The sequence below is a fragment of the Malania oleifera genome, chromosome 3 (genome assembly GCF_029873635.1).
Source record: "Malania oleifera isolate guangnan ecotype guangnan chromosome 3, ASM2987363v1, whole genome shotgun sequence".
NCBI lineage: Eukaryota > Viridiplantae > Streptophyta > Magnoliopsida > Santalales > Ximeniaceae > Malania > Malania oleifera.
Genome location: NC_080419.1, coordinates 27,376,424 through 27,388,348, shown reverse-complemented (window position 1 = coordinate 27,388,348; position 11,925 = coordinate 27,376,424).

Genomic DNA, 11,925 nt, shown 5'->3' with positions numbered 1-11,925 from the left:
AACATTCTTAATTTCTAATTTTTAGTTTTTGGTTTTCATTTCTGATTTTTGTTTCTTCTAATTTTTTATGATGATACTAAAACATCCTTAAAATTTTAGAGTTTTATGTATGTTGAAAGCTTCTTAAAAAAGGGTAAAAGATACTCATCTCTCGTGAGATTTGAAAAAAATATAGATATCTTTTCTAAGATTTTAAAAATATCACAAACTTATTCTGAGATTTTAAAAATATCACAAACCTTTTTTGAGGTTTTAAAAATATCAGAAATATTTTCTAAAAATTACTATCTTTTATAAAATAGAGAATGATGTTTGTGTTTTTTTGATAAATCTTATAAATTATTATAATTCTTAAAACTCGTGATAGGTTTTAAAAATGTTTAAAATCTCAAAAAAGATCATTATCTTTTTATCAAATCTTAAGAAATGTTAATATCTTTTATCTTAAAATAAAAAGTGAGTAAATGCACTACATTTAATTATATAATTTAAATTTAACGGGCCTTAAAAAATATTATTAATTTTTAGAAAATTATATTTAAGTACTTTCACTTTTACGAAATAAAATGACAATTTAAATTTGAATTTTAAACATGTTTTAAAAAAAAAAAGGAAAAAAAATCATCAGCCATTAGGCTGAACTTTATGTGAGCTAGCTAGGCTCGAGCATATATATATATATATATATATATATATATATATATATATATATAATATAATTATTTATTTATTTACTTGTTTGATGTTTTTATTTTTGTATTTATTATTATTATTATTATTTGGAATGGTTGGTTGAGGTTGATACTCGCAGCTTTTGTCAGTACTGATGTACAGGAAGGAATATGGAAACTTGATGAATTGTCATTTTTCGTACTACTCTATGCGCTACTGACTTTTGCAATGAATTAGAAGAAAGCCAAAGCTATTAATAAAATTTTTTTTTTAAATTTTTTTATCTACATCAAATATCATTAAAAACAAAAATTTATTATAATATAATTTTAAAAATATAAAAAATTCATTAATAATGTGTAAAATTAAAATCTTGTTCATTCATATGTTCTTTATTTTATTTTTTATATTTCTCTCAACAACTAAGTATGAAAAAGCAAATTTTTTATATTTTTATTTTTTTTATTCCAGGCCGAACAGCCCTAGAATTTTTTTATATCTTTATACTTTTTAATAAGAATTTCTTTTAAAAACCTTATTTTAGTGTCAAACTCTAATTCAGATGTAAAATAGCACTGCATAATATTATCATTTTATAATTATCGAGCTTATCCATTATTATAAGATGCTAATTTTGATTTGTGGTATGTCATCGGATGCCACGATGGCAACGTAAGATGAAATTTTTTAAAAAATTAATGATTTTTTTTTTTGTAAAATTCAAATTCACAAATAAAATGTATAATATTAATACCTAAATCTTTTAAGCCCCATTTAGGAGCATTTAAAAAATAAGGGCTTTTATTTAATACTTAAAATAAGTAATTCAATAAAAAAAAAAAAAAAGTGGTGTTTGGTTCACATGGCAATAAGTGCTTATTGGAAAAAAAGTGGTAGTGTTCAACCACTTCCTCCCTTTCTCCCCGAGCTCATCCCTCTCCCTCCACAATCAGCCTCCAACTACCTCTTTTTGAGAGGCTTCGAGCAAAGGAAGCAAGAGGTCCAAGTGTCGATGACTTCGAAGAAAGCAAGCTAGAGCTTCCAGCCCACAACTACTTCTCTGCGAACGCCATGAAAACCTCCTTTCCTAAGATTTGTGAAGGCAAAACCCTAGTTTGTTAAAGATAACCCAAGAACTGTGGATTTCCACTGCCGTTCGACGCACCTCCGCCTCTGGTTGTGCTATTGTCGCCTTCGATCATCCCGCTACAAAACGAAACCTGATTAATTATGAATTATTCCTAAATTAAATATAATATTTTTTAATTAATCATTTTGAAATAAATAATTAAATAAATCAATAAAATTTAAAAAGAGAATTAAAATCAAAGTGCAATTAGGAATGTTTCATAAAACCTCCAAACAAGACGATGATCTTATTAGATAAGCTCCACTCAAAACTAATACAAGTGATGTCTAAAATACCTCTTTACCCCTTTTGAATCATTGAGACTTACACACATAAAAATAAAGTAAAATAATCAAATTTTAGGCAAAAATATCTTTAAAACATTCCCACATTTTCTAAAAAAAATTTAGAATTTTTTTTTTTTGACAATTTTTAATATTTTTTATAAAATTTTCTAGGATTTTTAAAAACTTTTTCTCTTTTTATTTTATTTTTATTTTCCAATTTTTTTAAAAAAATTGAGCCAAAATAACTCAATTATTTTTCCCAACTTCAAAAATATTTTTCCTAATTTTTTTTTTAAAATTTTTTTATATAAAAACGAGAATTACACACACACACACACACACACACACATATCGAGATCTCTCCCGGTAAGGCATTGAGGTCTCCCTTGACACGACATACAAGGGAGAATGTTAGTGAATCAGGCTCTAATACCAATGTTGGAAGGATATACTAATTCCAATATAACAGGTGATCTTGATAGTAGGAAATCTACATCAGGATTTCTTTTCACTTTTGCAGGGGGAGCAGTCTCATGGCAATTTAATTTGTAGAAGTGTGTTGTTTTATTTACAACAGAGGCAAAGTATATTGTCGCACAGGAAGCCAGTATAAAATGTTGTGGCTAAAGCGATTTATCCAAGAACTGGGTGTCACACAAAAAGAGTATAAAATACATTGTGATAGTCAGAGCACTCTAGAATCTAGCAAGAATTCAATGTACCATTCCCGAACAAAACATATCGACATTCTCTATCATTGGATATGCGAAGTGATGGAACAATGGCTGTTAAACTTAGTGAAGATCCACACAAGCAAGAACCCTGCAGATATGTTGACAAAAGTAGTGACTCGTGAGAAGTTTGAGCTATGTAGAGACATAGCCAATATGGATACCAATTGAAGAATGATTGCATGCATTCTCCTCTAATGGATGTGGAGGGGAAGAATTGATGGGTTCATGCCTTAAATAAGGTAGAAATTATGAAAGCATATATTCAGGTGTTCTTCATCCCCTGCGGATTTCTCTCCACTATATAAGGAGAGATTTTTTGGCATGATTTTTGGCAAATTTCGAATGATTGTTCGACTGATTGTTCCCTCCATGTATAAAAATGTGTGTGTTGTGAATGTAAATCATATCAGTGAAGAACGAGTTGAAGGAAGTGAGTTTAGTGTAGGCAAAGAGAGCTGCAAGAGTAAAGAGAGTTTGAGTGAGAATTTTATCTCCTCCTCCTCTATATTTTCAAAATACATATAGTAGTTATCTCTCTGTGGATGTAGGCTGGAATTAGCCGAATCACGTATATCTTGGTGTTGTTATGTGTGTGATTTTATTTCTGATTACTGACCCGATTATCCCAACAAGTGGCATTAGAACCGACGGTTCGTAACTCTGGGTTAGTAACATCGTAAAAGTCGAGGCGTGAAACTAATTCTTCTGACGTGCTAATAGTTGGAGGACCAAGTGTGTGACCGAGATCAATAAGGAGCATCTAAGCCTGGAATATGGATTCGAATAGGATCAAGACGTGGGAAGTAGGATTGGTTCGGAGGCACGTGAAATGCAATTCGAGGCACGTAAGGCGCAGTGGTAAGACCCACTTAAGCAACTGTTGGAGAATTGGGCTTACTCTCATAAAGGAGATGGATTCCGTTTAGGGGAGAGTAATATATATAATATGATGATGAAAGTTGATGTTGGCTTACCAATTCGATAGATCTCTCTCTCAACTCTTCTCATTTTTATTTTATTTTTTCAAAAAAATTAGCCTAATCGGTGAGATTAAAAAAGGACACGTCGTTGGTAGGCAATGTGAGGCTATGAACGAAAATAGATGTAGTAACAATTGCTGCAGTTGCTGCCACCAACAACGATAATGGCAACAACAACAATGTGCTAACCTTTTTCTTTTGCCACACCGATGTACTCCTTCTCATTTGTAAGAATTCTTCACTCTCTCCTCCCCCTCTCTTCAATTTTTTTCTATTTATAGGCTTACTCTCAAAATTGATTAACCAATCAAATTCAAATTAATCAATCAGAATTAAAACTAATTTTCTAATTAAGTTAATTAATCAACTTAAAATTTCCAATCAACCTTAAGTATCTAATCAATTTTAAATTCTAAATTTCCAAGCTAAATTTTTATTGCGCATGTGTGTAGGTGCAAGCATGTTGAACCAAAGCCCATTTTCTATTTTTCTTTTTTCTATTTTTTTTTTAATTTTTCCCAATATAAAATTTATTTCTTTTTATTTTTTATTTTCTATATTTTTTTTTGTATTTGTATTTTCATTAAATGAACATTCTTTTTTTTTATATATAAATATTTTGGTCATATAAGGCCTCTGACAATTTGGGGTGTCTACAATATTATTATTTTTAAATTCAACATTTTAAATTCAAACAACACTTTAGTATCTAAATGACACTTATTTTTTCAGCACTTATAATCAAAACTTATTTTTAAGTACAACCAAAAGTCACTTATGATTTCTAGCACTTTTTCAATTCAGTACTTATTTTCAGCACTTACTTAATTCAACACTTTTTTAGAAAAATATTTTTTTTAGAAAAGTACTTTTATATGAGTGGTTCCAAACGGTCCCTAAAAAGTGACTTTTTTTTACCACTTTTATCTTATTTCACTAATTAGATTGGTCTTTCGGTTTCATTTACATGTTGATGAATTTTTTTTTTTTAATTTTTAGGTTGTTCTGTTTTTTTTTAATTATTATTATGGATGCCCTTTTCAAAAAAGCAACAGCTGCAAAATTGCCAAAAGGTAAAAGAGGATAACCACTCAAAAGGCCAATTAAGTTTTTGAAAAAACACAAGGAAAAATCAAATCAAATCAGGTTAAGCATTACACTACCATAATGTAAATGAAGAATCTTCCACTTTACTCATCATCTTGTTTTCTTTTTCCTTTTCAATTATTCGAGCTAGATCCTATACTTTATGATTCAACATCTTTTGAACTTTTGTGAAGCAACCATAAGTGCTTTGCTAGGTTGCAGGAAGATGATTATATCATACGCGCTCACCAAATTTAAAATTCATATTTTAATAAAAAAAAATTCCTCTCCATTTATAAATATAAGGGATAAATGATTGATGAAAATGGATAGGGGTAACTTTAGGTCCAAGAAGTTGTGAATATGATATTTCTTTATTTATTTTATTGGAGGCGCATTGGTTTTGGATTGTGCAATCATGATTATAGCTCATCTCTAATCTCTTGCTCCTTTCTTATCTCTTCTCGAGGTACTTGAAATCTTAAAATCTCAGTTCAGAAAAATAAAATGAGTTTGATCATCTCTGTCGCATAAAGAGATGAGTCAAATTTATCTCCAAATGGGCTAATGAAACTTTTATTTTATCTAATAACAGATTAGGTTGGGTAGTGCTAAAGATGGGACCGAAATACTTACGGATGTAGCCTAATTTAGCAGTTAGATGGGATGACAGTAATAGATGTAATTTTTTTTTTTTAATTTATTAGAGGTCTATGAGACATACACCACAAAACGAGAGATAATTCATTTCTCACTTTGTCTCTTTTTACTCCTGCATTTTCAATACAGAAATCTAAAACTCTAACTATTGAGACGCTTCCTAACATAGTATTTCAAACAATAAACTTCATAGTTCGGATTTAAATTTACATAAATTTTATTTTTTAAAAAATTTAATATTATATTTTGTCAAAATTCTTATAAATTTAAATTTAAGGTTGAAATTCCATAAAAACACAAGGTAAAGTCATGTTTGGAATTAAAAAAAAAAAAAAGAATTTGTAAAATTAGAAAAAAAAAATTAATACAAATTTGAACCTTATTTTACTCAGAATCATACAAATTTAAATCAAACGTCAAAGATCTAAACTCTAAGGTTAATAATAATTTATCAATTATTTTGAGGCATAGTGATTAGTACTAATTTAACCCCAAAAAAGATTTGTGGGATTTAAAAGTGCTTACAAATTGTATGCACATAAGCAGACATATGGTGGGAAGGATGGCGACTTGTTTTGTCCAAATCACTTATTTTGTGGCATTTAAAGGAAACTTGTAATGCAAAGGGCTGTTTGGGTCCCTCTGCCAATTATTATTATCAGCTAAATGGGTCACACCGCTAGGCCCATCAAAATTCCTCCCTACACTTAATTAATTTTAGTTAATAGTTAATCAATGCATGTGTTGTGAATTTTAATTTCATCTAGTTCATAAAAATGAGATTTTTTTTTTTTCGTGACATAGGGTTGCATTTTGAGATATGACACATAGTATCTGTGCATCGTTGTTCATGAGATTATTTTTATATTTTCATGTAGAGCTATTTTTATTCGAAGTTAAGCGCTAATGCTTTAAGACACTTATTGGTTGATGTTATAACGGAAATTTTACGAGAATTGGATATATGCTCTAATGGTATTGTTGGGGTATTAGTAAAATATATTTGAAAGCTCCACCAAGAAGAAACATACAAGGGGTTGAGTTGCATTGAAGGCATGAAGCCTAAAAAAGGAGGAGGTTACAATAAGGGTGTTGGTAGTCGTTTTTTGACAGGACTGTAAAAATCGAGCGACTAGATCTCTCACCGAAGAGATAACCGAGTGACTAGTTCTCATTCCTAAATTTGGACATTCATGGTATTTGCAATAATGACAATTTTGAAGGTATGACGAGAGCTTCGAACTTTGAAGATGTACTAGTACTTTCGAAGGTTGAGCTCCAATATAAGTTAGCAACTTCTTAGGCATCGTTATATGAAAATGTCATCCATATGCAAATGTTGGTCTGTACATTGGCGGTGCATATTTCATTTAAAAAAAAATATTATAAAATTTAGTCTTTATTGTTTATACACATAATTGTCAATATTATAATTATTTTACTACTCACTTCTAATGTGGATATGATTCCCCATTGAAGAAAATGAGATGGCATAAGATGTGAAGAGTTATAGATACTACCTTCGCTGTAAAATCTATTTGAATAACTTTTCGGTTCTGAACTTTTAAGGGACGACTTTGAATTAGTGCCTAAAAATCATGTGAAGGATTAATTTATTAATGTGAATATGGTGAATGTCTCAATTCAGGAATAAGAAATCTAGTTAGGTGTGTCAATCTCCAGTGAGAGATCTAGTCGCTCGATTTTGACAAATTGGTTAAAAAATGACTATCGACATCCTTGTTATAATCACCTCCTTTTTTAGGTTTCATGCCTTCAACACAGTTTAACCCCTTGTATGTTTCTTCTTCATCGAGCTTTCAAAAATATTTTATTGTTTTACTCAAGGAAAAACAAGCCCCCCTAACTCCATTTCCATAGTCATGATATATTTATTAAATTAATCATTATTTACACCAACATAATCTAAACTCTTACTGACCATCCTAAGTGGGTGATCCATTTTCAAGTAAGCAACATAGGTACTCTCTCTCTCTCTCTCTCTCTCTCTCTCTCTCTCTCTCTCTCTCTCTCTCTCTCTCTCTCTCTCTCTCTCTCTTCAAATCCAATGTTTCAAATAAAATTCAAATATAATCATTTTTTGTCTTGTTTCTCTTTCTAAATTGGGCCTACTCAACCAAAGTCCTTAAACATTATATATGTAGTTCGATATGTCTATTTGTTGGGTTATTTCCTTCCATGTGAAGGAAAGCCCAAGTGGGCTTTATTAAAAGCCCAAAGCCTAGCCCTTTTAGTGTGAAAACCTAAAGGAAGTTATAAAAAGAGAGGGGAGAAGGGAGGAGCCATCACTTCTTAAAAGAAAGAGAGAAAAACATGATTTTTCTCATGCTACCCATATTTCATCAAGACTCTGATCCCGCTTTTTTTGTGGTCCGATCGAGCTAAAATTTGGAGGAGAGGTTCACAACTCAAGTAGCTACAATATGAACAGTGGAGATTGGATTTGGAGCTCATGAGTTGGGATTTTTGGCGTGAAAAGTAACTGAAAATTTGGTATATTCTTTCCAATTCTCTTTGTATTTGCCAAGATTTTTGATATCTTGATGACAGATATTTATATCCTCTAATTACGATTAGAGAAGACTTTGTGTACCTATTATTTGATTGATAGTAGAGATTTTAACTGGACTAAGTCCAGTGGTTTTTCTTCCTCACACTGGAGAAATTTTTCACGTAAAAAAATTGCTTGTGTTGTTGTGGCTTGGTGTGATTGATTATTTTTCTTATTATTTTTAGCATGTATAAAAGTAGAGATACACTATATTTGCTTGCATATAGGGAGAAGAATTATTCCGTTGTGGTTGTTTATTGATATCTCTCCCAACAAAGTGGTATTAGAGCCTGGTTCACAGATTGTCAGGTTGGCAGTTTGAGTTATGGAAGCAAATACTAGTAGAATGATTAATCTCATTGGTTTAAATTATCACATATGGAAAGGAAAAATGGAGAATCTTCTTTATGTGAAAGGTTATTACCTACCGGTATTTAGTGTTGAAAAACCAGAAAAAAAGTCTAATATGGAATGAACTTTGTTACATCGACAGGTGTGTGGGTATATTAAGCAATGGGTAGATGGTAATGTTTTGAACCATATTAGTGGAGAAACAAATGCACGTTCTCTATGGAATAAGATTGAATAGTTATATGCTAGAAAGACTGGAAATAATAAGTTGTTTCTGATTAAACAAATGATGGCTTTAAGGTACAAAGACGGGACTCCTTTATCTGATCACCTGAATACATTCTAAGGAATTATTAATCAGTTGGCTGGAATGGGTATTAAGTTTTATGATGAGATACAAGGGTTATGGTTGCTTGGTTCATTATCGGACTCGTGGGAGATGCTCAGAACTTCATTGTCTAACTTCGCTCCAAAAGGTGTAATCAAAATGGATATGACCAAGAGTTGTTTGCTAAATGAAGAGATGAGAAGAAAAATACATGGATCCTCTTCACAGTCAGAGATCTTAGTTACAGAAAAGAGGGGGAGAAGTAAGAGCAGAGGTCCGAAGAACAGAGATAATAGCAGAAGCAAGTCCAACAAGTTTGCAAATGTTGAGCGTCATCATTGCGGGAAAAAGGGACACATCAAGAAATATTGCAGGCAATTGAAGAAAGAAAACAAGAATGAGAAAGGGAAGGGAACAAAGAATGAAGATGACAAAGATGGTGATGATAGAGTTGCTACCACCACTCCTGAAGAATCCCTCATTGTTTATGATGATGAGATGATAAATGTTGCATATCATGAGACTAGTTGGGTGATTGACAGTGGTGCCTTCATTCATGCTACATCTCGGAAGGATCTCTTTACATCCTATAGATCTGGTGACTTTGGAACTAATAAAGATGGGCAATGATGGCTTGGTTAAAGTCATTGGAATTGGGGATGTGTATCCGAAGACAAATAATGGCACGAGTTTAGCTCTTAGAGATGTGAAGCATATTCTTGACATTTGTTTGAATTTGATTTCTGCGAGTAAACTTGATGACGAAGGGTATTGCAACACTTTCAATGATGGCCAGTGGAAGCTCATCAGGGGTGCTATGGTTGTGGCTCGTGGCATGAAGCACTCTGCATTGTACATTCTGCAAGCAAAGATCTCCAACGACATAATTAATGCGATTGAGGATAATGGTACAACAGAGTTGTGGCACAAGAGATTGGCTCATATGAGTGAGAAAGGACTAGCTTTACTGGGGAAGAAAAGTCTACTATGTGGACTGAAAAGTACACTTCTGAAAAGGTGTACTCATTGTTTGTTAGGGAAGTAGATGAGAGTTTCCTTCAAGAATTCCCCTCATTCGAGAAAGTCAGAGATACTGGATTTGGTACATTCAGATGTGTGTGGCCCTATAAGACGAGAACACTTGGTGGCTCCAGATACTTTGTGACCTTCATAGATGATCATTCAAGAAAGTTATGGGTATATATCTTGAAGTCAAAAGACCAAGTGTTGGTTGAGTTCAAGAAATTTCAAGCCCTAGTTAAGAGACAGACTAGGAAGAAGCTGAGGTGCATCCGAACTGATAACTGTGGAGAGTATTTTGGTCCATTTGATGAGTATTGCAGACATTAGGGTATTCGGCATCAAAATACTCCTCCGAAAACTCCTCAATTGAATGGCATAGCATAAAGGACGAACAGAACACTGCTTGAGAGAATGAGATGTTTGCTTTCACAAGCCCGATTACCAAAATCCTTTTGGGGGGGAGGCATTAAGCACTGTTGTTCATGTGTTGAATCTTACACCCTGTGTTCCTCTATAGTTTTATGTGCAAGACCGAGTTTGGATAGGCAAGGATGTTTCCTATAATCATTTGCGTGTTTTTGGGTGCAAAGCATTTGTGCATATTCCAAAAGATGAAATGTCCAAACATGATGAGAAAACACGACAATGTATATTCCTTGGCTACGGTCAAGATGAGTTTGGATACAAGCTTTACGATCCAGTTGAGAAGAAAATTATGAGAAGCAGAGATGTCGTGTTTGTAGAAGATCAGACGATTCAAGATATTGAGAAGGTAGAGAAATCTATGTCTCAACAGGGTGACAGTTTGATTGATGTGGATCCAGTTCCTTTGAAGAATTTTTCATCTCAGGTTGAGAATAATGTTCAGGATGACCACCACGGTAGAGGTGATATGGATGTTCCCTTACAGGTTCAGGGAGATGTTGAGACTGATGAGCAGTTGACAGTGCTAGAGATTCCACAAGAGATTCCATCCAGGAGGTCAGCTAGAGACCGACATCCTTCCACTCGGTATCCAGCAGAATAATATGTGTTGTTGACTGACGGGGGAGAGCCCCAGTGTTTTGCAGAAGCAATGGAAGATGAACACAAGACAGAGTGGGTTGAGGCCATGCAAGATGAGATGCAGTCATTGCATGATAACCACACCTTTGAGTTAGTGAAGCTACCTAAAGGAAAAGGAGCTTTGGAGAACAAGTGCATTTACAATAAGAAACCAAATGAGTTCTCTTCGCGGCCACGATACAAAGTTAGATTGATTGTAAAATGGTTAGGTCAGAGAAAAGGTATTGATTTTGATAAGATCTTCTCTCCAATTGTAAAGATGTCATTGATCCGTATAGTACTCGGCTTAGCAACTAGTCTTGACTTGGAAGTTGAGCAGATGAATGTGAAAACTGCATTCCTTCATGGTGATTTGGAGGAAGAGATTTATATGAAGCAGCCAGAGGGTTTTAGAGTGAAAGGGAAATAGGATTATGTGTGCAAGTTGAAGAAAAGCCTATATGGTTTGAAACAAGCACCGAGACAGTGGTAAGAAGTTTGAATCTGTTATGGGGGAGCAAGGCTACAAGAAGATAACTTCAGATCACTGTGTATTTGTTCAAAAAATCTCTGATAATGATTTTATTTTCTTACTGCTTTATGTGGATGACATGCTAATTGTTGGCTGTAATGCTTCAAGGATTGACCAATTGAAGAAACAATTGAGTAAGTCATTTGCTATGAAGAATTTGGGGTCATCAAAGAAAATTCTTGGCTTAAGAATCAGTCGTGATAGGAGTGCTAAGAAGTTATATTTGTCACAGGAGGAGTACATTGAGAAAGTGCTTCAGAGGTTCAATATGGACAAAACTAAAGTGGTTAGCTCTCCTCTTGCTACCCATTTTAGACTAAGTACAAATCAATGTCCTTCTACAAATAAGGAAAAGGAAGACATGGAAAGAGTTCCTTACGCCTCAGCAGTAAGAAGTTTGATGTATGCAATGATTTGCACAAGACTAGATATAGCCTATGCAGTTGGTGTACTTAGCCGATTCTTGTCAAATCCGGGAAGAGAGCACTGGAATGCAGTGAAGTGGATCATGAGGTATCTTCGAGGCA